This window comes from Mustela nigripes, chromosome 13 (genome assembly GCF_022355385.1).
Source record: "Mustela nigripes isolate SB6536 chromosome 13, MUSNIG.SB6536, whole genome shotgun sequence".
NCBI classification, from domain to species: domain Eukaryota; kingdom Metazoa; phylum Chordata; class Mammalia; order Carnivora; family Mustelidae; genus Mustela; species Mustela nigripes.
The window spans coordinates 98,079,606-98,107,508 of record NC_081569.1 but is presented as its reverse complement, the minus strand read 5'-3'; the positions used below and the strand labels follow the sequence as shown (position 1 = coordinate 98,107,508).

The window sequence follows — 27,903 nt, the reverse complement described above, 5'->3', positions numbered from 1 at the left end:
TTAGAATATTTTTATGTAGGATGTTGAAGTTCTATACACATGTAAATAGAGACAGAGACAGAAAATAGAAATAATGACCAACCTAGTAACAATAAGCATCTCTAGTGCCTAAATTGTGATCTTGAAATAATATTTTTCACTAGAAGAAACTGGAGTCTCTAGACAAAAATGGCTGATCCAAGTCTGTGACAGAAAATGACAAGATAAGCCTGGAATATCTTGTTTACCCAATATCAAAGAAATTATTAGACTGCTAGGGCCACCTCAGAAAAATTCAGAAGACAACATAAAGTTTTCGCTGGTCAAAGATGGGCAAGTGGAGCTTCAATCATGATAATAGTAATTTTTTTTTTAAGATTTTATGTATTTATTTGACAGAGAGAAATCACAAGTAGATGGAGAGGCAGGCAGAGAGAGAGAGGGAAGCAGGCTCCCCGCCGAGCAGAGAGCCCGATGCGGGACTCGATCCCAGGACCCTGAGATCATGACCTGAACCGAAGGCAGCGGCTTAACCCACTGAGCCACCCAGGCGCCCCGATAATAGTAATTTTGATAGATTGAAACTAATTAAATATGTTTAAATCTATGAGGTCATAATGATATGTATATATGTGTGTGTGCTTATATAATATGTGTATACATATATATGTATTTATATAAATATATACATATATATGAAGAATTGATCACATCCAGAATGTAATTGGAGTCATTCCATTATCTTGAAAAATTATTTAAGTAAAAACAAAGAGGGGCACCTGGGTGGCTCAGTCTGTCGAGCATCTGACTTGTCATTTCAGCTCAGGTCATGATCTCATGAGTCCTGAGATTATGCCCCCAACAGGCTCCATGTTCAGAGGGGAGTCTGCTTGAGATTCTCTCACTCTGTTCCACTCACTCTCTCTGTCTCTCTCTCAAATAAATAAATAAATCTTTAAAATAAATAAATAAAAGTAAAGAATCAAGGATCTATCTTGCTCTCCTATATGAACTATACCACTGGGTAGCCAAATAAGAGATTAGGGGAAGTATCTCTTTATTAATAGTATTTAACAAATGAAATAGAAATTATTAAAATTAGAATATGTCCATTTTGTAAACAAATGAACTACTAGATATAATAGTAATCCTCAGCGGCTGTTAATATCACTCTGAGGGAGACAATCAGATGTGCCTCTTACAGAACTGCCCAACACCTCCTATGCTCTTGCCTAAAGGATCAAACGTGAGACTGATCCAGTCCCTGGATCCAGCTGCCAATTAGCAGGAAACAGAGAGGACAGAGGAACATGTTGAATTATACCATGAGTTTATAATCAGCAAATTTCAGTCTATGGGAGATTCTACCAGTCAAAGGACCCAAACAGAAAGTAAGAAAAAGACAGAGATGATTAGGTTAAAACTTAAAAGACTTCTTTTTTTTTAATGGGCAAATCTAAATTACAATGTCTAGAAACATTTTATCACAACTGGGGTGGGGGGGGTGAAACTATTTGCAAAGCAGCAATTATTATAAAAGTAATGGGGGAAGACAGTGTTCATCATTGGGATGAATCTCATGGAAAGGAGCTCCTGCAGTGGAAGGCAAAGTTTTACATTTTTACCTGGGTTGTAGTTACAAGGGTGTTCACATTTATAAAAATTCATTTCATGTAGTTTTCTATATCTTTATTTTACATTCCAAAAATAACACGTTTTAAAAGAGAGAAAGATACTTAGGAGACACAACAACAAGTACAATATGTAGCCCTTGTTTGGATCCTGATTTGAACAAGCCAATTATAAAATATTTATGAGATAATCAGGAAAATTAGAACATTGACTAGATCTTTGATAACATTTGGGATTATTGTTTAATTATAGATGTGATAATACTACTATGTGTTTTAGAAAAAGAGTCTTTATTATTTAAAGATACACTCTGAAATATTTTAGATAATGTTTGAGATTTTTAATCCACTGAGGATAGAAATGGCAGGTAGGGGTATAAATGAAACAAATTGGCAAATGTTGCTAATTGGGGAGACTAATTGGTTTCAGAGTACATGGGGGTTCATTATATTATTACCTCAACTTTTAAAAATTAATTATTTTAAAGATTTTATTTTATTTATTTGAGAGAGAGCAAGCATGAGTTGGGGGAGGGGCAGAGGGAGAGGGATAAGCAGACTCCCCACTGAGCAGGGAGCCCAAGGTAGGGCTTGATCTCAGAACCGTGGGATCATGACTTGAGCCAAAGGGAGATGCTTAACCAACTGAGCCACCCACACATCCCCATTCCCTCAACTTTAGTGCTTATTTGAAGTTTTCCATAACAAAAAATTCTTTCATTGTCATGATTTGGATGAGTTGTTCATAAGCAAATGAGACACAGCGACATAAGAACTGTATGTCGATTGCACGAGCAGCTTCCTCTCTTTTTAATGAACTGTCATGAAAATTCTGTCTTCATGGGATGATTATTTAAGTAAAACCAAAACTTCACAGCCAGGTGAATACCGAATATCCCAGTGCTTCTTTCAGACCAGACTGGCAAAATAAAACACGTTTTAACTCCTCTCTAGAGGTCTGGAGACTGTGAAGCACAGACTAAATTGCAGTGAATGTACCGTCTGGGAGCCGACGTCCAGATTGGTGCACCTTATAGGACAGAACCTTCCATATTCTGTGGAGTTTCAGGCCCAGACCCAAACTCTGTCTTTGAAACACCTCCCACACTTGTTGAACAGCTGCTCAATCTCAAGTTAGCACCCAAAGGAAAACATAATAATATGGGTTGTTTTTTAAGGCCTCACTGCCTCGATTTTATTATGCAGGCATCAGCACCATATGCCTACTGGTGTGGCAAATTGAGAAGAAAATGCTCCTATGACCATGCTGCTGATTTTAAAAATAACATATCTAATCTGCCAGCTGTGATTAGACAAAAAAAAATTAATAATCATTTCTGCAGTTTGTTTCATCCTAAACAGTTCTCAAATATTACTCTCTCTTTACAGAACTCTAATACAGATATCACACAGATGGTCCATTTGACAGTTTCTATTTTAATCAAGCCACCAGGGAAATCATTGTTTCTATCAAGCCGTAGAAAAAAATAGTTTGTCCCAGGTCAGATGGGCAGGACTAAAAAGAAAGTATGACTTTGACAAAATGACATGTGTTTTATAGAGCAGTGTTGTCAGTTCTTCAAGATACAATGCTCTGTCCCCTTGTAAGTTGCAAATACAGGAAGTAAAAGATTGACTTGAGTGCTAAACCACACAATCAATATATAGTGATCAGAGCTGACAGTGCAAATTTGCTTAGAGACCAAGCAGCTGTCAGGTCAGCAAGACTGAGCTATGAAAAACAAATATACTATGATGCCTAGAGAATGTGTTCATCCAAAAGTGTGTGGGAGGGGTCACAGAAATATAGAAAAGTGAGTGTCACTAAGGTAAGTTTTGGCTGAGTCTAAACACCATTTAGAACAGTGAGTCTTTTTTTTTTTTTTTTAAAGATTTTATTTATTTATTTGACAGACAGAGATCACAAGTAGGCAGAGAGGCAGGCAGAGAGAGAGAGGAGGAAGCAGGCTCCCTGCTGAGCAGAGAGCCCAATGCGGGACTCGATCCCAGGACCCTGAGATCATGACCTGAGCCGAAGGCAGTGGCTTAACCCACTGAGCCACCCAGGTGCCCCTAGAACAGTGAGTCTTAACACCATTCAGAGGATAGAGAACCTTAACTAGTGACTCAGTTACTCGAGACCTCAGGCAATGGAAACTCAAGGCAGAGGTCACATATAGATCTGTCTGGACCTGTTTTCTTTTAATATTCAAACTAACTAGAAACATTTTTTTAAGATTTTGTGCAAGATTGTCCATTTATGGCTTTTCTTGAAAAAGCCCACAATCTCATGTGGCAAAAATAAGCTAGAACTGAGTAAAACTGCCACCTTCACTTCCCCATCAGTCATTTTCACTCAGTTCTCTTACCTGCCTGGTCTATGTTGGCCGCACACCCTGCCCCCCCTGCAGAATACCATACACTAATCCACTGGTCTCACTTCTGTATACTAACTCCATGCTCATACCATCTGCTGGTGTCAGCCTGACTTCTCCTCTTGGTCTTTTTACAGGGACGGAATGAGCTGGTCATGTTGATGTTGTCTTCAAGGCTGAAGATTGAAACACCACTGCTGCTAATTTCACAGTGGCGTGCACCCTGGATCCGTGACTTGGGATTGAACTACCCAACGTCACCATATGGAATGCTCTGCAAAGAGGACCTTGTCCAATTTTCATTTTATATTTAGAAGGTACTTCGTGGTCTAATTTTATTTTATAAAATCACATATGCTCACGTTATACTTTTGTATATAGCTGTGTGTGTGTGTGTGTGTGTGTGTGTGTGAGAAATCTGAAAATGGGAGTTGGGTTAGTGGAAGAGCAACCAAAATAAAAGTTTGGGTTCAAAAATAAGATGATCTTTGCTTTTCTAGCACTTCTTGCAGCGTGCTGGGTGTATGTTTATGGTTGCCTTATCCTTTCTGTTAGTATCATGTTTCATGGTTCTTTATTAATTGTGAAAGAATTATTTTTTCTGACTTTCAGACTTTATCTTCTCTACTTTGTTAATGTCGTTGCCTCTGCAGTCACCCACTAGACTCCTTTATTTTATAATTTAGAAAATGTCCACCTACATATTGTACCTCAATTGTGTCATCTGCCGAAAAGCAAGATGATTGGGAAAGAAAATCTTAAAAACACTTCCTACACGTTCACACATTGCAGAGGCTTTACATCACGGGCATTTGGGAGCCCCACTGTGTCTAGGAGAACTTTCGAATGACTCATGCAGGAAACAACTTGGGGGAGGATGAACTCTGAAAGAGTCTCTTTAGCATGCATGTGGCAATGCTGCCTCGTGGAACAGCTCTTAAATGCTTCAAGATCCTCCAGCTCTTTCCACGTTTTTTTTTTTTTTTTAAGATTTTTATTTATTTATCTGACAGAAAAAGATCACAAGCCAGCAGAGAGAGAGAGAGGAGTAAGCAGGCTCCCCGCTAAGCAGAGAGCCCGACGCGGGGCTTGATCCTAGGACCCCAGGACCACCACCCAAGCCAAAGGCAGAGGCTTTAACCCACTACGCCACCCAGGCGTCCCTCTTTCCACATTTCAGTCAGAAACATAGACCTCCTCTTCATTCATTCAAAAAGTGGTTATCAAACATCTACCATGTGTCAGTGACCAAAGACATACTTAAGGCCAAGAGAAAGCAGTTTTCCTAAACTGAGTCTCAATGATTGTAACAATGGTGACAATGGTAAGACAGGACATTTTTTGCCTTTGCAGCCAGCCCCACAGTGTGACTTCCATTGTTTTCTGCATTACAGGATAGGGCCATTTGGCAGCTAGTGTCATCGAGATCTATACTTAGGATTTGTGTGTTTTCCTCCTGTAGGGAGGTGTCTTTGAACATGAAATTAGAGTTCGCTACAAAATGCAGGCTGAAAGCCGGCAACTACTTAGGGAATATTTCTCAGTATTACTTCCAAGTAATTTTGAAAATATACCAGAATGCCAGAAACTCATTTTTTCTCTCCGTCCTACCCCCTAATTTTTCCCATATGAGCATTACTTATGGTTGAAGCATCTTAGAGTGAACAATGAATATGGGGCATACTGAGAAATAATAAATAAATAGATCTCTTACTGTTATGTTTTGAAATCACACGTGCATTTGATTGGTAAATCAGTCACACATAAAAGTATCCTAACTGAGAAGCATCTCAGCTTCATTTCTACAAAATGGAATACTTCCAAGACTGACATTTTGATAACTAAAATAAATCTTCAACAACAGAAAGAAGTATCTGGATCAACTCTTTACCTGGGTTACAAACTAAATTTATTTTAAATATTGCTTTCTAAGACTCAAAGAGAATGACAGCAGAAAGTTAAAAATGACCACAGTTTTAAAGGACCAAATACTGATGTCTCAATTATAGAATTGACAGTCTAGCTTCAACAGCTCACATAAGATACCTGACATTGGCCTGGGAATGGGTTTTATCCCATAAAGATGTTTTATGTCTGACCTCTAAGTACTCTAAGTTTTATGTCTGACCTCTAAGTACTCTAATGAGTACTTAGAATTTAGATAGAGAGAGGAATAACGGAGATACAATTTTAATGTCAACATTATTGTATATAGGATCTATTTTACTAAAAACCTGTTTCTTCACCTATAAACTATGTTGGCAACACAGTTGCCAACTATGTTGGGACTATGTTTTAAGGAACTTAAAAAACCTAACAAAGAGTGTTGTGGAAGCTGTGTGTGTGTTGTAGAGATTGTATGTTGTTAAAACTCTTAACTTTCAAATGACAACTCTACTATTTTATCATAATAATAAAATGATGACTCTGTGAGTTCCATGTGGGAACCCTGTAATTAATTTTAAAAAGTGCCCAGCAATCTACAGGTAGGCTTAGAGATATGACAACCAAGGAGGATGTTTGTTGGCCTCACAGGAGTGGGTTTGATATGGTATTTTATAAGAGAAGGGGGAAAATATTGAGCCAAATGCCAAGTACCTTGTATTCTGTAAGTAATCACAGAATGGCCTTCTGGGAGATAACAAACATATTTACCTGGACCACCCAAAGCCACTACCAAGCTGTTCTAAACTTGAAGGACTGAAGGACAATGGCTCACCTGCCTGCTATTTATTTTGCAAAGCAAGGACTACCATGAGTCTATTCCACTCCAGAACCTCAGGCTTCAGGGTTTCCATAACCTGAGTCCACAATTTTTATGTCTAAAATTAACAAAAGTAACCTGTAAAAACAGAATGGAAATACCTACCTCACAACAACTGAACATTGTTAGAAAGGTCCAGTGAGATAATGTGCTTTAACAGTGTGCCCAATGGGTGATAAGTGCTCCGGAAACGAGAGGACTTTGTATTACGCTCCGCACGCACTGTGGGCCATTGTGGGAGGCAAAGGAACTGAACTGCTCCTCTTTTGCCTCTCTGCCTCATAGATGTGGTCACCGCAGCTGAAATGCAGCAGTTCCTTCTGGGTTCTTCCTAGAGGACCAAAGTTGTACATCAGCAACGTGAAGTATGTGAGTCCCCCTTACTGACGCTAGTTAGATACCAAGAAAGAGAGGTGGTTTTCTGGAGGAGAATTGCTTGGGGGGAAATGTGTGTATTCACTTCTGTGATGTCAAGTGCTGGCCACTGCCATGTAATTGAGAATGAATGCCACCCACCTCTGTACCCACAGGAAACAGGTGAAATCATTTTTCTCATAAATGGGATTGAACTCTTCTCCCCCATGAGGATTTTTCAAATTCTTAATTATCACCTCCTCATGGAGGGCCTCTCTGACTACCATTTTGAAAATAGCAACCCACTTCCTTCCCTATATTGATTCCTCTTCCTTAATGTTTTATTCTTTCTTAATCCCATTAACTTAATAAGATATGTTGTTTTCAAATTTATTATGTCCATTGATTATTGTTTGTCTCTTCCAGCTACAATGTAATCTTTTGGGGACAGGAATCCATGTTTGTTTTTTGCCTAAAGAGTTGATAATTTGTTGAATGAACAAACAAATACATAGATTTATTCTCCTTTGCTTGTATGTACACAGAGAAATTCCAGAAACCTCCCCAAAAATAATAATAGTTATTACTAGGGCAAGGAAAGTGGGAAAGTTAGTCTGAATGAAATGGGGGTGGGGTGGGAGGGAGGTTTCAATTTTTCAGTTTTGAATCATGTGACTTTTTGTTATGTGTAGTGTATATTTCAGAAATCACTCTTTCTAAAGTCACCTGCCATCTCTGACAGGACTTCTCCACTTTCTCAAAAGAAGTATCTCTTCCTTCTTTTTCCTGTGCCTCTTTAATTTTCCATAAAGTCTCAAAATAGTTAATTTTTCCCACCACACATAAATATGCATCAGCACATATCCTTTCTAGGTAAATGAATCTTGTAAGAAAACTGTAAAATTGAACTTTGGTTTCAAGAGAGCTATTCTACTCAAATATAGAATGTAACCAAATCTTAAGGCTTCTTGTTCATCAGCAACAACAAAAAGTTGACTCCAGAGAGGGTGATGGTGACCTTAGAGGGTTTGATAAACTGATAGTTCATGCTGGCAACTGCTTTGTCAGGTATTGGCCTTCTCTCCCAGGGGTCACCTAACAGCAGGTCCATTGTGTAGTAGGTGAAGTAACCACTGTGCTGGGGACATGTGGTCACGTTTTCTCCCTGCTGCCAGTTTCCCTGAGGCCTGATATCAGCTTCCAGGCTGCACCCTCCACCATTTTAATGGAAGGACTCAGTGGTGTTAAGCCATCTGAGGGGAATGCCTCAGAGAGACTGAGAGAACACAAACAAGCAGATCTGCAATGTAGTGTGAAGAAAACAGAAGAGGCACGTGAGCTGGGATGTGTTAAATATGAGGAATTCATTTACACAGTCACCCGCAGAAGCAACATGATCTATAAAATCAAGACAAAGCCAGGAGCCTTGCCTTCAAATCGCCAGTGTGTGGAACACATGCTTAAAATATAGATGCTTTCTTCTTCCCCTCCAGCCTCTTTTTCACCTCCCCACACATTTTCCGGCCAGCGGTAGGCAAGTGAATTATTATGCTGGCCAAATTCTTCTAGGAAGGAAAGAGTAAACTCAATCCATCTTCATTTTTCTCCTCTGACAAAGTAGGTAAGACAGTGATGATATCAGTCTTTTAACTCACTGGATTTTGTTCACAGGGATTTAATGAATATTCGTTAATACACTGTGATAAGCAGTGCAAAATTATGAAGCATAGCAAAGTGATAAAGTCCACAAATTATAAAATCCTAAACCCTGATGCAGAAAATGGATTTCTTCTTACTACATTAAGATCTGATCCCCCCCAGATCCAGTGCCTTTTGAGTACATCCATGAATTTTAATTAAGTATATAATTAAAATCTGAAGAAAGAAGTCATTTCTAAACTTTTATTTATTTATGTTTAGTCAAAGTATAGTTGACTAGTTGGCATAAAATATTATATTGGTTTCATGAATAACATAGTGATTCAACTTTTATATACATTACAAAATGCTCATTAAGTGTAGTTACTATCTATGGCCGTTCAAAATTATTACCATATTATTGACCATATTCCCTATGCTGTACTTTCCATCCCATGGACTTATTTATTTTATAACTGGAACTTTGTACCTCTTTATCCCTTTCACCTGTTTCTCCCACCCCCTCCCTGCAGCCACCAGTCTATTTCCACGTTGTTCATTTGTTTTTTAGATTCCGCATATAAGTGAAATCACACAGCATTAGTCTTTCACTGTCTGATTTACTTTACTTAGCATAATACCCTCTAGGTCCATCCAGAAAGGAGTTATTTTAAATATAAAGATTTATTCCTAATTTTTCACAAAATCATTTCCCTTTATACAAAATATTATTGAACAGTAGTCCTCCAGCATTGAAAATTGTCACATATCACAATGACTTATAAATGTCTTCTATTAAAACAAAGCCTAAAAATATTTTTTAATTGATTTGTTAAGATTATGTATTCTAGTTAATCCTCTAGCCTAGAAAATCATGTTAATGTAATTGGAAGTTGAAAGGAACATTTTCTAAATCGTTGCTTGATATTTCTCAGTGTTGGCTGCTGCTTCTGTCCGGAAAGATTATAATGGCACCTCCCCTCTAGCCCCCAAACAAGATCGTCTGTCCTGTGACCAGAGCAGCAAGTGGTCGAACTCATTGCTACTTACCACCATGACTATAGTTCTCTCTCCAATGTAGGGGTCACACAAGGAAAGAAGAGCAGGTCCCATCCCACCTCGAGGTGCCGTAAGCACCCAGCCCGAAGGGAGCAGCTCAGATCCTCTGAGCAGCACCCGCAGAGAGAGGACGTCAGACCCCAAATAACAACTTTGCTGTGAGCAGCAGAAGCAATGCACAATTCTGCTTATGATATTCAAAGACTGCAACACTGTCTATGAACCTGTGCTTCCAGAGCACTAAAGAGAAGTCATGCTTCAGGGGTCAAGTGCTGGAGGAAGGGCCAAGGCAGAGGCAGTAAGCTCTGGCAGTTGCCATGGTGATGGCAATAGGCCTAGAAAAGGTTTCCAGATACAGGTCTGTCTCAAGAGTGTATGATGCAGTCCCACACTGTCTGTGTTTACCATGTCAGAATGAAGGCAGAGACCGTCCATTTTCCATCTCCCTTAGTCTGTTTGCATTACGATTATCTGATGAAATTCTGGAGGGGCAAGTGTGATGAGCTGTCTGACCTGGGTCTTTAAGTTAGTGGGCAGTAAAGAAGGCTCGGGCGTTTCTTCCTGGCTTGAGCAGGAAATGTAGCATAAGCCAATCGCTGTGGCAGGTTTAGCCTGGTTTGCTGAAATTTCCAGTTACACTAGAGCATTTACCAGTCTCCACCTGCAAAATGATTGATCTAATATTAAAACTGACTTGGTCCCCGGGCACATGGCTGGCTCAGTCCGTAGAGCTTGACCCTCGATATCAGGGTGGTAAGTTCAAGCCCCATGTTGGGTGTGGAGCCTACTTCAAAACAAAACAAAATAGAAATCTGATTTGGTCACTATGTACTATTATTTGGAAATATTAAGAACTATTCCCGATAGTACAGGCGAATGTTCTTTGAATCTGAATTTATTTCAGAAAAAGCAACAAGGGAATATTTCTTTTTCTCCTTATTCCTTTAAGTGACTTGCAGAGGACAATTAGGCTTTCATTGCAGAGGTCAACTCTTTCCCCGAGACAAGAGGCCAGACCCTGAGATGTGGTAGATAAATTTTATCCTTCCCACACCCCAAAGAAGATCAAGTTACTTTTTTTCTTGTGGTAAAATATATATAACTTAAAATTTACCACTTTAACCATTTTAAGTGTACAATTCAAAGGCATTAGGCACATGCACAATGTTGTATAACGGACCATCAGTATTACCCGTGTCCAGAACTTTTTCATCATCCCAAACAGAAACTCTGTACCCATTAAAAAATAACTCCCCAGGGGCACCTGTTGTGGCTCAGTTGGTTAGGCAGCTGGCTCTTGATTTCGGCTCAGGTCATGATCTCAGGGTCCTGAGGTAGAACCCCGAGACAGGCACTGTGCTCAGCGGGGAGTCTGCTTGAGGATTCTCTTCGTCTCCCCTAGCCTCTCCCCATGCTTAGGTGCATGCTCTCCCTCTCAAATAAATAGATAAATCTCTGAAAATAATCATTCTCCATTACTCCCTCTCCTCAGCCCCTGGCAGCCACTATTGTACTTTCTGTCTCAGTGAATTTGCTTATTCCAGGTACCTTATATAAGTCATACAATATTGTCCTTCTATGGCTGGCTGTCAGTATAATGCTTTCAAGATTCTTCCATGTTCTTGCCTGTATCCGAAATTTCCCTCCTTTCAAAGGCTGAATGATATTCCATGGTATGTATGTACAACATAATCCCATTGTATGTGTATTACGCTGATCTCTTCCTCTGTCAATGGACATTTGGTTTGTTTCTACCTTTTGGCTGTTGTGAATAATGCTGTTATGAATATGGGTGCCAAGTATCTGTTTGATTCCCTGCATTCAGTTATTTGGGGTATATACCCAGACGTGGAATATGGTAATTGTGTTTAACTTTGTGAGGAACCACCAGGCTGTTTTCCACAGTTTACATGGTGGGGCAGTGCATGTTGGCCTGACCCTGGCTCTACCATTTTATATTACCACCAAATGTCTCCTTTGAATGCCTTTGGGAAGATAAAACCTCTTTGTTACTTTCCCAAATTTCAAAGTGCTGGGGGAAGATGGCCAGTAGAGCCAACTCCATGAGTCAACGGTTAATACATTTCCTTGATGTTACACCGAAACCCTGATAATTTAAAGCCAGTAAACATTTGTTGTGTGCCTGCTATGAGCAAGGCAATGTACCAAGCATTAGAGATAAAAAGAGCTCATAGCTTAGTGAGGATGACAGACATTTATGTGCAAAAGTGTAGTGTGATGAATCCAGTAATAGAAGGATGTGCAAGGCAATAAAAGGGCAGTAGAAACTTTGCAGAAAGGATCACTGTGCTCAGTTTTGAGGGATGAATAGAAGTTTGCCAGGTGGGAGGAAGGAGAATAGCCCAAATAAGAAATAGTAAGTTCAGAGAAGATCCAAGAGAACATGGGATTCTCAGGGAATGAAGTACATATAGTTCCTCATGGCTGCTCCCTGATACCAGGTTGCTCCCTGGTATCTGACCTATTGGGTGTCCCCTCAGAAACTCTAGATAGGGGAGGAAAATGTGTGTATTTGGAGGCATGTGCTCATATATGGACTTGTATCTCAGGGGAGGATGCAACGGGACTTCATCAGGCAGTGTCTGTTCTGGTGATCTGTGGTCAAATGTAGGAGCAGAGAGGCGCTGAGTTAGGAAGGTGACTGCTGAGTGCTTTCTGACTCCTTGAGGCATTTAAGTGGTTGTTACCAAACCAAACTTTAAAGCACCTAGAGAGAGGAAATATGGCCCACTTAGATCTTAAGAAAAATCTACTTGTGATTCATCCGATTTTAGCAATACGGTAGACTAAGAAACCTGAAAAAACTTCACTGCAGCTCCTAGAAAAGGCTTATCAAATACAATAAAAATTCTTATGAAAGCAAAGTCAAATTAACACATACACAACATAGGCACATTTCCTGTGCCAGAAAAGGGGTCACTGGCAGCCAGAGCAGCAACCTGAAACCGTAGGCCATGTGGTTCAGGGACAGGGATGCAGGATGGACTGTGAAGGAAAAGACAAAGTTTACTGGCTTTTATAAAGCCAGCAGGAGACAAAGAGAAGAATTAACAACAGGGGTGTTAGCTAATGTAACATAATCATGGGAGTGACATCCCATCACCTTTGCCATATTCTGTTGATTATTAGTAGGTCCTAGGTCTCAAACACACTCAAAGAGGGGGTTGGGATGGCATTTATAATGCATGTATACCAGAAAACAGGTATCATTGTGGGTCACTTTAGGGTCTGTCCACCGCCTGGGTACAGACATTCTGTAATGCTACATCCCAGGTGTATCTATTAAGAGATTTCTCCCCAATGTCAGAATATTGACTTCCCATGTCACCTTTGGTGTGCTAGTGACACGATTTGTCCTATAGCCATTGACTCTAAGTATAGAGGAAACACAAGATTTACTAGTTTTTTCATTTGTGTATTTTATAAAAGTATTGCATGGTTATGGAAACATTCCAAACAGGACAGCTAAGTGTAAGTACATAGCAGAGATCCTCCTTCCCCTTCACAAATTTTCCGGTACTACTCCTCCTCAGAAGTAATTTTTGGAAATAGTTTCTGGACATGCAAGTTATTGAGACTATCGCCATTTCAGTAAAACAAGAGCACCAGCTGTCAAGAGAAAACAGGAGTTGTACTGGGCAAGTGTAGCTATTTAGTTTTCTGAGGTACCCAAGGTGAAGGTGAAGGATGAGAGATTATTAAGGGGGTCAGGGTTACCGCAGGGCAATGACAAAAGTAGCTTCCATTCTGCCCTGTGGTGCTTTGACTCAAGAATGAAAGTTTAGTAGCAGGTTAAGGAGAGATTAAAACCAAGTATTTAGTTATAGAACAAGAGAATTAAAAATTAAAAGGAACAAAATAATGACATTTACATAGAAAAAAAAAACAAGCTATTTTTTTAGGAGTAAAAAAGAAAAATAGTAGTATGGAAAGAGTGCAAAGTATAAAAATAAATAAAGGTCAAAGTTTCAAAGAAATCACATTGAAAATTAAAAGTTGAGGGGCGCCTGGGTGGCTCAGTGGGTTAAAGCCTCTGCCTTCGGCTCAGGTCATGATCCCAGGGTCCTGGGATCAAGCCCCGCACCGGGGTCTCTGCTCAGCAGGCAGCCTGCTTCCTCCTCTCTCTCTCTCTCTCTGCCTGCTTCTCTGCCTACTTGTGATCTCCGTCTGTCAAATAAATAAATAAAATCTTTTTAAAAAAAATTTAAAAGTTGAACCAAAGTATCACAAAAGTTAGGCTTAATTCTTTACAAAAAAAAATGTGGTAAAGAAACATACTGAGAATTTACAAGCAATATAGATGGCCTGTATCTGTGAAAAGAGGGGAGCTTCATCTCCATTCAACCAAAACATTTAATAAGAATCACAAGATACTATTTCTCATCTGTTAGATCAGCAAAGATTGAGAAGTTTGATAATGTCCAGGGTAAACTTGTGGAAAACAGTTAGTCTCTTACACCATGCATGGGTGGGAATATAAATTTCTGTGGCCTGTTTAGATGGCAATTTGACAATATCCATAATAACTTATTGAGCTACTTAAATTAATAAATCCAATTTTATGGATATATGTCTTAAGTATGTTTGCATATGGGGCGTGTGTGTGTATGTGAATATGCCATTTATCTTTATATGTTATAAAGATCCCCATTAAATATTATTCATTACCACAATATAGCTGTCTCCCACCTGAAAGTGGGCTTCCTTCCCTTCCTTTTCCTCCTTCAGGAAACCTCAGATTATTCCATATTTTAGTAATGGCTTCTTTAGTAGCTGCTAAGGTATTACCCACAATACCAATTTTCACTCACTTTTACTACCCTCAGGTGGTAGATTGATTGTATTAATGGTATTTAATGTCCCATTCAGTGACCACTCAATATGCATGCTCTCTGCCTTATAAATTTGTTGTTCTTGCTCAGTTTAAGTCTGAATTTTGTGGCCATGTGACCTATTTAGGTCAATAGGAAAAAAGCAAATCTGAGACACATACACACGCAGACTTGCAACAAGAGTGTGCACATTTCTGCTTCCTCTGTGTACACATTTCTGGTGGACCACTGTGATTGCCAAAAAACATGCCTCAGCTAGACTGCTGAGAATACGTTATGTGGAGTGGAGTCCAGGATCCCGGCTGAAGCCATCATAGACCAGCACATTGCCACTTAATAATTGTCAGGCCAGTGAGTAAAAACAATACCACCCAATCAACATGTAGATTCATGAGAAATAATAAGTGATTGTTGTCTGAAACTACTGAATTTGGAGTTGTTATACAGCAATAGCGTACAGCATTGTTTGTTATATAGCAATACACCCGCCAATTAACTTTTTCAAAAATATGTAGGTTTTCCCAAGCTACTCATGCTTCTTAATTAGCGTTCACGATCTTAAAAAATATTCTAAAATATAATCTACCATTAAGTTCAGGATACTCTGCTATCTTTATGGTTGTTTAATTATTATATCTTTTACAAACCTGGATTTTCTTTTTCTTTTAGAACCTAGCTGTTTATTTCAGTCTTCTTAAATCAACTTCCATTAGTCTTTTTAAATTTTTTTCCCCTTTTTAAAAAATTTTTTTAAGTATGCTCTAAGCCTAATGGAGTGCTTAAACTCACAACCATGTGATCAAGAATTGCATGCTCCACTGTCTGAGCCAGCCAGGCGCCCCTCCATTAGTCTTTTTTAGAACAAGCCACATTATTTTCAATATTGTGGCTATCAAGAGGTTGATGGTTATGAACCAAGTAAAGAGAAAAACCTTTGGAGAGGAGTCCCTAAAGTCACCAGTTTAGGGCCTTCTTTTTTCTCCCATCCTGTCCCCGTTTCCTCAGTAGCTTAGGACTTCAGCCGACACAGAGCTGGTTTCAAATACAGGAGAATGAGGTATCCCCACAGCCAATCAGCCATGGTAAGAGAAGATTTTTTAAAAGCAGGAGCCGTTTAGATAGAGATGAATATGCTTTTATTTTGATATGGAAAAATTTAAGCATTTTTTTTTACATTGCTGCATAACACAAATTGATTTAACCCACTTTTATACTTTCAAAAGCCTATAGAAAAAAGACTTTTAAATCCATCAGGTTTTGTTTTGTTTTGTTTTTCCTGCTCAGAATCTTTTCTAAAATCTGTCTTTACCTTGAATTCTGATTTTTTTTCCCCTTAAACAGTATTCAGCTTTTCAAAACAGAGGAGGATTGATTAGGACCTTCATTCATACTTCAGGGACCCCTTTCTCAGAAGATGAAATGCTTCTTCAAAAATCCTTTGCAAACAAGCTCTCAAGTCAATTACTCTCCTTTTCTGGGATGTAAAACAAATTGTACCATTAGTCATTTAACACAAGCAAAACATCTCCCTCTGTGGAAACCACCAAGCCATTTGGTTTAAAAAACTAAAGGATAAATCACATTTACCTAATGGGTGAAACTTGATAATTTATCCATATGTCATTACTAAAATTGACATGTCAGAAGTTGCCAAGAGGAAGTGATAAACAGTAACTCTTAAGGAAAGAAAAATAGTTCTTGAATCCTCATTAAACATATCTTTGTTTTAAAGTTTGATTCTGTTTCCACCAGGGCATCAATTGACATTTTCACTTACTCTTTTACCTACAACTGAATAACTTTGAGAGAGCTGTTTTCAAAATAACTGTTCCCAAAGCCAGTCTATGGAAAAAGCAATATTCCCAAGTAACTTTTTATGGTCCTTAGGTTATCAATGAATGGCTCGTGCCCTTCTTACACAAAAAGTACAAGAAGATGCTCACTTCTGCATCATTTGTTTTTTTAAAATAGTAGACCTGGGAACTGGGTATCACCAGTTAGGCAGGAAACCAGAACCCTCCATAGCAAAATACCTTAAAATTTGCTTTAAGTCCAGCCTTGATCTCCTGAGGCCATTGACGGTCCTCAAAAGGTACCCTCACTTCTGGCAATTATGTCGTATACCAATGGAGTTCCTCTAAGAAGCTGAAAACTCTTATTAATTGACCGTAATCTCTTTTTGCTTTTTGGCAATGGTTTCCCAAAAAATTAATTGAGAAGGCTGTAATTTCAGCCCCACATCACTCTTACTCAATGGTAGAATGCCACCATTAAAAATACATTTTTATTTTTTTACCCTCACTAGTCTCCTTTGTTATCATTGTTAAAGTAGATTGTTTGTTTGTTTGTTTGTTTGTTTGTTTTTTACCCATCTGGGCACATCATGGCAAAATAGTTGTGTTTTTTTTTTAAATAATTGTTTTTTAATAATAAAATCACATTCATTTTGTGGTTCTGCAAGTGGTGGATGAGGTCCCCTTCTGTATCCACTAAAGAGAGGTATGATTCAGGGGCTCCTGGCTGGCTCTGTCAGTGGAGTGTGTGATAGTTGATCTCAGGGTTGTGGGTTTGAGCCTCACATGGGGTGTGGATTACTTAAAAATAATAATCCTTTAAGAGAGAGGTGTAATTCAAAGAGAGGGAAGTATAAACTAGATTATGGTAACCTGAACCAGGTGCTTTACATATGTTAGCTTATTTAATCCTTGTAACCACTTTGTAATGTAGCTATTATCATTTCTGATTTGTAGTTGAGGAAATTAAGGTTCTCTAATGGATGAGATAACATGCCCAAGGCCACGTATGGAGCCAGCATTTGATTTCACATGGGTCTGGCCCCAAGGCCAGTGATCTGTTTCTTCTTATTACCCAGATTTTAATATAGCCTATTTGAATGGCATTTAGGAGAAACCACCGAGATTTATCTGATATAATTTCTGGATCTAGGATTGTTTTCTCCTCTTTTTTTCAATTTAATCCACAACTTGCTTACCTTTGACCCCTTTTAGGTGACCAGAATGTAAGTAACAAAATTAAACAACAGTCCCTTATTACACAACCCACAACTTCCATGACTTCCAGGCTAGACAGGCAAGCTCTTTGCCCGCAGCAGGATTTAAATACCTTCATCAAGCAGGCCAATATTCAAATTCTCAGGGGGTTGTTAAGGACTAAAAAAGGTCCTGTATGTAAGCCCCTGATAAATGTGAGACAAACAGTAAATCTGACAACTATTTACTGAGTGGCAAACAAAGCTGACCTGACTCCTGCCCCCATTAGACAGCCTTGGAAGGGGAGAAAAGGAAGGAAAAGTGAAGGTGGGGGAATGACACAAAGGGGAAGGGGCCTCAGGGCCACGTAGTCAAACGCAGCTGGGAGTGTGGAGACCAAACCTCCCACTTTACAAAGTCAAGGGCTGTGGCTTTTAATTGTATCTGGGGCTTTGTAAAGCTTTCTTCTCCATTAGAGAACCTTCCAATTCCCATCTCAGAGGGAAGCAGTCAAGCTTGGCAGATAACAAGCAGCTCTGTGACAACAACAATGCTCAGACATCAAGCCTGTTGACAGAACAAGCTGACAGGTTCATACCCTCTATGCGGGATTGCTAATTCTCACGGGTGTTTTGCCCCCTTCAGGTGTGGACAGATATATTTGGGGGGAAAATTACTTTATTGCAAGTTGGGTTTTTCATGTGTTGCTCAGTAGCCCCTGTAGTTTTGACAGGTGCAAGAGAGATGGTGGAGGTAGGTTTGCAAATCTAGCCACCATGCCTCAATGCCTCCCCCAGTCACATGACATGGATAGTCACCAGGATGTGCTGGCATTTACCCCATCAGGATGTAAGTGACAAGGGATTGCTTGGAAGGAGCCGTCCTAGCTAAACTCTTCCCACCTCCATCTTTCAACCTTTATAGTGAATTCCTCTAGGGAGCTCACCGTGTGCCAAGTACTGTTCAAAGTATATGTAACTAATCACTTTATCTTCACATCAGCCTGTGAAGCAGCCCCTGTGTTTACGCTATGTCACAATCAAGGAAACAGAGACACAGAGCAGTTAAGGATCTTGCCCACGGTCACCCTTGTAAATAGTGGCAGTACCATGTTTTGAACCTAAGCAGCAAGATGCTGGAGTACACACCATATGCAGGACCTTGCACTGAGAGGCTAGAGATGGGGATTCAGCCTTCACTCTGCCACTCTGTCATAGCAGGTGCTACATTCATGGAGCTGATGCTGTGGTCCAGCCCTGTGCTAAGCACCTTCAGTACATTTCTCACTTAATACAACATCTGTAGGAAGTGAATACTATTGTTATCCTTATGAATGGGAAGATTGAGCCTTAGGAGGGTAAAGAATTTGCCCAAGTTTACAAAACTAATGAGTTGAAGCCAAAATGAACAGCTCAACTTCTCTGACCCCAGTCGTCTTAACTACTCAGTGTCCTGCCTCTGTCCCATACTCGCTGTCTGGCGTATTTGACCTCTCTAAGCTTCACTTTTCTCATCTGTGAAGTGGGCATATTAGTTACTATCTCAAAAGACAAATGTGAGGCTGAAGCAAAGGTACGAAGAGGTTCTGCAAACTATAATGTACTAGACAATTCTAGATACTATCATCTTTTCTGAATTGCTCAAGTATTGAACCTTAGCTCTTTCAAATACTTACCTAACCCCAACAAAATGCAAGTTTCTCAAGGGTAGAAATAATGACTTCTCTGCTTGCAATTTTATCTCCCATAGAATTTGGATATATGGTTAGGTACATAGTTAGAGCCCTATAAGTGTTCTTAAATAAGTGTAAGCATGTGGGACAACAATGCCAGAGGTTTTGTCTTAGAGGAAGCTTGGTTAACCCATTTGGCAAAGGCTATTTCAGGCTTTTAGCCAATAGTTGTCTTATTTATTATAATTCTGAAATACATATATGTTCTTTTACTTTAAAATGATACATGAACTAATGTAAATCAAATCAATATGGGAAAAAACTAAAAAAAAAAAAAAAAAGCCCCATCATTCCACTAAATCCCTTCATTTGAGGTGTCTGTCCCTCCACAGCTGTTCCAAAGGATCATGTAATTAGAAGAAGGAGAGTCCATTTATTGGGAAATATGTGATTTATGTAGGAGGACTAGTGAAAATGACCTCCCTTTCCTTGGATTTCCTAACCTATTCTCTACAAAGATAAACTCTAAATTGTGTTGATTAAGGTATTCTCTCTACTCTAATGTGTGACCATTATATCCATTATATTATCCATACACGCTTGCTATAAGACACACTGTCATTCACATTTTTCTGCAAGCAAATTAATTCAATCCTTCTCAAAGCCGAAGGCTTGGGCATGTGTGATCTCACTGATTTATATGAACTGAGACAGCATTCAGAGGGTAGAGGAGGGAAGAGAGAAAAGAGAGGATAGATCACTTGCCTCTGTCTTCCCCACCAGGTGGTTTTGTGCAAGGGAACCCCAGACAGTCCTGTGGCATGGCCATATCTTTAGTCTCGAACAGGGTAATAGCAAATAACTGAGCCTTTTCCCTTCAAACATGACAACTTCTTTATCTATCAGGGTCTTCACATTTTGTTGCTCCTTCTGTCTGTGGTGCATGTCCCCATATTCCCCCACAGCTCCGTCTTTTCCATCTTTCAGGTTCTTTCTCAAGAGGCCTTCATTCCTGGCTAAAGTAGTCTCCTGCTCCATCCTACCCAGTAAGCCTGTTAAAGCATCTCCCCAACATCTCTCTGGGCCTGAAGATATCTTATTTGCTTGTGTGTTTATTATGTAACTCCATCAACTTGGGCATAAGCTCCTGGAGGGCAGGCAGCTCGCATCCCCAGATGCTTGGGACACTGCAGGTGCTTAATAAACATGTGTGGACTTAACTATGGGGAGAAAGGTCCTCCTCCCTGCAAACCTCACCCCTACCCCCTCCCCAGTCTCCATGCCAGAAAGGCCTGGTACTGAAGAGTACATCCAAGGGAGTGGTGCTCCCTGGTCCTTGGCAGTACCCTATAGCCTCCTGACTATAGCTTTGTCTGTGGTATAGCCTCAGCTCAAATCCTGATCCACACACCTGGGGCATTGTTTCAGGGAGTCAATGTCATGACTGCCAGGGTACAAATTCCTGTGCCAGCTCTTAGCAGCTGGATGACCTTGGGCTAATTATTTAATCCCACTAGGCCGGAATTTCTTTATCTTGACAAACGGGATATAAAGCAGCTTGCCTGCAGAGTTGTGAAAATTCACTGAGATAATGTATGTAGCGGGCTGTGCCCAGGGCCTGCCACAAGGTAAGCTCTGAATAAATTGTAGTTCTGAATTTATTAATGATAGAAGATAATTTATACTCATGCCACTAGTCCCTCTCCCATGGTGGACGCCACTAACTGATTATACCATTCTTTCTCTTAAAAAAAAGAAAGAAAGAAAAGATTTCTCAATCTTCATGTAACAACACCCTCTCCTAGAGGGTCACTACCAATCAATCATTCAGTGTTGGTGTGCAAATGGAACCCTATTAGCCCGTCCTGACTCAGGAAACTCTTAACAAGCTGTCAGACAGGATTATTAACACTGAGCTTGATGTTCAAAAGGAGATTGGTAAATTTCGCTTCTCGACAAGTGGTATATTCAGCAATATACATCCATGAACAAACCCATTAACATGGAAAAAAGAATGGTAATGGGAGAACCTGTTCTTGATAATTGAGAGTGGAGAGGAAGACCCTGCCTCTTCCCATTCGATCTGGCTCCCAAGATATTATAAAAACAGGACCTTCAGAAGGCAAGTTTTGAGCAGTGCTCTAATTTACTCTCTGGTATATTCCTTTAGATGTAATCACTCTGACCAAAATTGGAAGAAATTATCCCTCATGATTGGCTTCCTTTGAATTTTCATTAAATATTCCAGATGCCTCCTAACAATTTCTGGATTCCAATCAATATCAATAGAGAACTATAATTTTCATTAACTTATTTTTAAATGATAGAGAGTCCAGCAGATTAATACCTTTTTGGTACCATTTTAGAAGTGACAATGAGATTATTAAGGAGCTTTTCCCATAGCTGAGGAGCCCGATGGTTTGGATGGATAGCAATATGTTCAGAACAAAAATGTGAAGGAACTAAAAAGATAAACTATAGAAGTAAAAATTGAAAGTGAGGCTTGTGTTTAATTTACTTCTGTCAAGTCTGGCCCTTCCCCCAAAAACAAATTAGGAAATGCCAACTTTCCCACATTCCCACTTTCTTTTCTTATTCCTACTTTTTTTCTTATTCCCATTTTTGGTCAGTTTTATTTCCTGAAGGACCAGTGCCCCAACTTTCTCCATCAGTTTCATCATCAACTTTTCCCCCAGGAAATTAGTTGGGGTAAAGCTAATTCATACAGAGTAGAAATGTCTCGTGTGTTAATATTTCCTCTTATAAACAATACACAGACTTCATGGCTTAAAGACTTATGGCCTGAATTATATCCCCACCAAATTCATGTGTTGGCATCCTATCCCCCAGTAACTCAGAAATTGGTGTTTTGGGAGATAGGGTTTCTAAAGAAGTAATCAAATGAAGTCATTGGAGTGAGCCTTAACCAATATGAGTCATGTCCTTATAAGAAGAGATTAAGACACAGACAAACACAGAGGGCAAACTACTTAAAGATGGAGGGAGAAGATGGCCATCTACCAGCCAAGGAGGAAGTTAACCCAAACTGACACTTTTTTTTTGTTTTATTTTTTGTTCTTTTTATTTGTTTTTTTGGTTTTTTTTTAAGATTTTATTTATTTGAGAGAGAACGAGAAAGAGAGAGTACGCATGAGAAGAGGGAGGGGCCGGCAGAGAAGCAGAATCCCTGCCAAGCTGGGAGCCTGATATGGGACTTGATCATGGGGCTCCAGGATCATGACCTGAGCCAAAGGCAGTCGCTTAACAAACTGAGCCACCCAAGTGCCCCAAACTGGCATTTCAATCTTGAACTTCTAGCCTCCTGAACCCCGTGGAAGTAGCCACTCAGTCTATTTTGTTATGGCAGCCCTAGCAGACCAATACAAGCAGATTTGGAATCAGCCAAACTTATGTTAGAATCTCAACTCTTCCATTTAATAACTGTGAAATCTCAGGCAGATAACTCTTGGAGCTTTAGTTTTCTCAACTATAAATGGAGATGGCTATAGCTACCTCATGGAGTGCTTATAGGGACTAAATGAGACACTCTACGTTACTGGTAAGCATAGTACCTGCATGGTGTCTGGCACTTAGCACTTCATCAAGTATTATTATCATCACTATCACTACTTTTATACTGGAATTTTAACTGGATACAGATGGATAATATTTGTACTTTTATACCATCATTTGTCTTTAAACTATTGCAAACACTCACCGAATATTTATGTCCTGGATCACACTGCCCTGGTGGCTTCTCACTTCTAAGTGGCCCTTAATTCCCTTACAAATGACATTGTAAGCTACAGGCGGCCTTGATCTTCAAAATGTTGATAAGAATTGTGTAAAAATATAAGCAAAGTCCACCCTGCAATAAAGGAGGTGAGACGAGTCCGCACCAACAAATGAAAATAAATTTTAAATGTATAGAACTATCAGTGATTATGGTTAGACAAATTGTTTATTAAATGATTAATACTAGTAAGGAAGGAACTTGTTTCTAAATAACTTTCGGAGGAAGCCTCTTAAATGTAGGTTCTCAGATAAATGTCTTGACTTGTAGAATATTTATGTGATAATTATTGTTTCAAGTCAGGCACATTAAATTTCTTTTTTTTTTTTTTAAGATTTATTTATTTATTTGAGAGAGAGAGAGTGAGAACATGAGCAGTGTGGAGGGGCAGACAGAGAGGGAGAAACAGATTCCCCAGTAAGTGTGGAGCCCATCATGGGGATGATCCAGGACCCTGAGCTCATCACCTGATCCGAAATCAAAAGTCAGATGTTCAACCAACTGACCCACCCAGGTGCTCCCAGACACATTAAATTTCAAAAAAACATTATGAATTTTGGCATTTGAAGTACTTTTAGTATATATGGCTTCTCTAGCAATCAAGGGAAGAGAAGACCTCAGTAAAACTAATACCATATCCCTTACCCTACAGTTTCACAAAAAGTTTATAAAACAGATCACTCAAAATATTTACGCACAAAACATTCCCCATAGTCAATACAAATGTGTCAAGTTGCCTTGCATTATACCAGCAAGCAGGAATAGAACCTCTTTGGACCTCTGGGTTCTAGGATTTTAGAAGCAAGCACAATAGCATCAACTGCATATTTGAATGCTTTCCCCCAAGATTTTAGCAATTAGTGGAAGTAAGGCTGAAATTGAACCAGCCAGGTACAGAACACCAAAATATAAAACTGATATAACCTTCCTTCTGAGTTTCATTCCCCATGTGCACACTTTATCCCAGGCCATTCCTTGCTAGCATCAGTGAGCTGTCCTCTCTTTGTCTCTCTACCCCAACTGTGGCAAGAAATTTCACCATTCACTTATCTTAAGTCCATGTTACCAGCCCTGCAGCTGTATTTTCTAGTCTGTCCCCCTTGTTCCTGTTGCTAGGCCCTCTCCTCCACTCTCTGGTACACAAAGCCCACTACACCCTCCTCTTCTCAATTATCTATCTCTTACCTATTTCTGGTGCAAAACAGCTGATCACACACTCAAGAAATCCTGAGCAGAAAAGCAGAGAGGAGGGGGGACCTGGGTCCCACTCTCGTATCAAGCCTCTGGGGAGTTCCTGCAGCATAGATGTTAAGAGTATATCATTAGATTGTCAATCAAAACCTCCACGAATCTAGAATTGACCCAAATAAATACACATTAAACTCTTTGGAGAAGTAGCCTAACAAAAGAAAAATAGAAAAAAGTTTAATATTTTTGGACTTCTTTTTATATATTCATTTATTTATTCATTTATTTATTTTTAGAGAGTATATGCATTGTGGGGGGAGGGAGGGGAAGGGGGAGAGAGAGAATCTTAAGCAAGCTCCACGATCAGTGTGGAGCCCAATGTAGGTCTCAATCTCACGACCCTGAGATCATGGCCTGAGCCAAAATCAAGAGTCAGACACTTAACCAACTCAGTCACTCACCTGACCCGTGATTTTGGGGGCTTCATTTACAGTTGATTTCCTCTTCACGAAGAATAAGAGCAACACTTCCTTTGAATTGAAGTGAAATTCTCTGTTGTGAATGGCTATGTACACAAGACTTGCAGAAAACTGTCTCTCAGCATCTCCATCAGCACAGAAATTACCACAGGGACGTGTTCTCTAAGCGTCTGTTAGGGTGGCACCTTCCTATTGTCCAGTAGAGGAGAAAAGAAAGACTGCCTTGTGGTTATTATACATGGTATAATGGAAACGTCTTTGCACATGTATTTTTGCTCACGAAATTGCTGGGCCCAGCAAAGAACTAAATTTTTTTATACTTTTCTTAAGTAATGATAAATCAATAGATTTATTCAGCTTAGCTTCTCTGTGTTCACAGCTCATGGTAAATCATGGAGGTGGTAGACAGGGCCACACTTCATTTCCTTTGTGTAGCCTCCTTTCATCTCCAAGCTTTTCTGCTGCTTCAGGTGAACTCACTCCATAGGCTAGCTTTGTCATTCATGGGTAAACTAGCTTTGCAAGTGCTCTCCACTAGTCTTTGACTCAGCAATTCCCCACATCTCCGATTTTGTATCTGACCTGACTCTACTGGCTGTCTCTTTCATCACATTGTAATTTGTCAATCAATTTTATCGACCAGTGTGTTTTATTTTAAAAATTCTTTTAGGCTATACTGATGAGAGAAGACAGAAGCTGATAATGTTGCAATCCTCTGGATTCATGGAGGAATCTGGATTGATACCGCTGGATGTGGCAGCTTCTGTGAGCATCGGGGACATCTCTTGCAGGGCCTGGTAAAATCTTCTCATGCTTTCACAGGCAGATCTATTCTATTGTACATGGGAAAGAAACCACTGGAGCATGCAATTTTGACTAGCTTAGTCACAGAATTCCCAGAATAGTAACTAAAGGAATAAAAGCAGAGTTTAAAAATGACATTAAACGCAGCAAATATAATGCAATGCTCCCCATAAACATGTAGTAGATACTTGTTAACAGATTAAGAGACAAAAAAGGTACCAAAATGTGACTCAGTGCCCACCTTCAGAAAATGCAGTCACTGACCAGCTGCAGATACTCAGGATGCAAGACTTCACCATCCCCTGCCCCAGGTGATGGGGAAAACTTGAAAGAGGCAAGTGTCACTTAAAAGAGAAAGCTTCTTGGAGCACCTGGGTGGTGCAGTCTGTTAAGCATCCTACTCTTGGTTTTCGGCTCAATTCTTGATCTCAAGGTCTTGAGATCAAGCCCTGTGTCGGGCTCAAGACAGAGTCTTAAGCAGATTCTGCCCCTCCCCTCACACACACATGTGTGTGCTCTCTCTGTCTCTCTCTAAAATAAATTTTAAAAAATTTTAAAGGGGAAGCTTCTTTCATCTTTAGTAGTGGCAACATCGATGGAACTTCTTTCTATCTGTCTTAAGTTCTCCAAATGAAGCAAATACATACCTATTGTTTGACCTCAAACTCTGCCTTGTCAACATGAACTGGAATGCACATACTTTCAATAGAGATGTTTGGTCTTCTGTTTAACAATGTGTTGACTCGGGGCACCTGGGTGCCTCAGTGGGTTAAAGCCTCTGCCTTCTGCCCGGGTCATGGTCCCAGGTCCTGGGATTGAGCCCCGCATTTGGCTCTCTGCTTAGCAGGGAGCCTGCTTCCTCCTCTCTCTCTCTGCCTGCCTCTCTGCCTACTTGTGATCTCTGTCAAATAAATAAACAAAATCTTTTTTTAAAAAATGTGTTGACTCTATTTTTGCCCTTGTAGAAGAAAATGTTTACCTAAGTTTGGCCCTAGACACTACTGTCTTTGAAAAGTTTACTTATCCTAGTACTTTTAAAAAACTAAATAGGCCAGATTTTAGGAAAGATACCATCAACTATTTGGGCTCTCTAGACCTGGGGCCAGAACCTGTGACTGATACTGATTTACTCCTAAGGGGAATAGAGGTTTCCCCTGTCTAACTCTGGGGACAGAAGAGGACAGCCCATTGCCAGTCATCTTTGAACAGGAATACAGATGGGACTTTCAATGAGGATGAGAAAGGAACTTTTCCTTTCTCTTGGGCCAGAGATTGGACTGGCCATCTAGGGTATGGTGGCAGTTGGAGATTTTAATTTTTGAGGTTGAGCCAACCTCTCTGACTCAAACATCTATCCTGCCATGGGCCTAAGAGTAGCCACTTTTGATGGCATAACTAAACTACTCTCAAAAGTCAAGTGATATACACAAGGCAAAGCTTCACTATATCGTCTTTGTCGCTTGCAAATCTTTTTCTGAATCTAAAAGTAGAATTAAGTTTTTTATTCACTTTTATATCCCTAGCATCTAGCTAGCTCTTAACACACATTTTATTGGATTGAATAGTCATAAAACTCAGTGGAATTATCAGTATAGGAGTTTTATCTATATTCAATAAAGGTAGCAAGCCCTTAAGTGACTTACTTCTCACTTGATCTCCACCCATTGAAAAAGTATAGTTCAACTAGCCTGCTTTCATTTTTGTTAAACTAAGTTGGTTGATCCTGTCAGTGAAAACAGATTAACCCACTGGTATCCTCACAGGCCTACAGTGGAGAGAAGCATTGATTCATCCCAATGTCGTTCTGAGCATCATCTCCATTTCTCTCAATGTAGTTGCTTGGCTAGGCCAGCAAAAAGCATCAAAGCCAATAAATGGTTTGTTTTCCCAATCCATTTAAAGTCACATTTTCATGATGTTCTTGGACCTACTGAAATTAAGCCACAAATTCGTTTTTTTTTTAATTTTTTAATTTTTTAAATTTCTTTTCATTGTTTATGCACCACACCCAGTGCTCCATGCAATACATGCCCTCCACAATACCCACCACCAGGCTGACCCAACTTCCCACCCCCCTTCAAAACACTCAGATTGTTTTTCAGAGTCCATAGTCCTTCATGGTTCATCTCCCCCTCCAATTTCCCTCAACTCCCTTCTCCTCTCCATCTCCCCATGTCCTCCGTGTTATTTCCTGTGCTCCACAAATAAGTGAAACCATATGATAATTGACTCTCTCTGCTTGACTTATTTCACTCAGCGTAATCTCTTCCAGTCCCGTCCATGGTTGCTACAAAAGTTGGGTATTCATCCTTTCTGATGGAGGC

The 27,903-nt window shown here is 39.7% G+C and overlaps 1 long non-coding RNA gene across 2 annotated transcripts in view; it reads left to right on the top strand.

The window, feature by feature from the left end:
- LOC131998824 (uncharacterized) overlaps positions 1-26,470 on the top strand; it is a 90,565-nt gene extending 64,095 nt beyond the window's left edge. For both annotated transcript variants that reach the window (XR_009398883.1, XR_009398882.1), the window contains 3 exons: positions 4,123-4,302; positions 7,035-7,114; positions 25,446-26,470. This is a non-coding gene — a long non-coding RNA (uncharacterized LOC131998824). The remainder of the gene's footprint in view (positions 1-4,122; positions 4,303-7,034; positions 7,115-25,445) is intronic.
- The last annotated feature ends 1,433 nt before the right edge of the window (positions 26,471-27,903 follow it).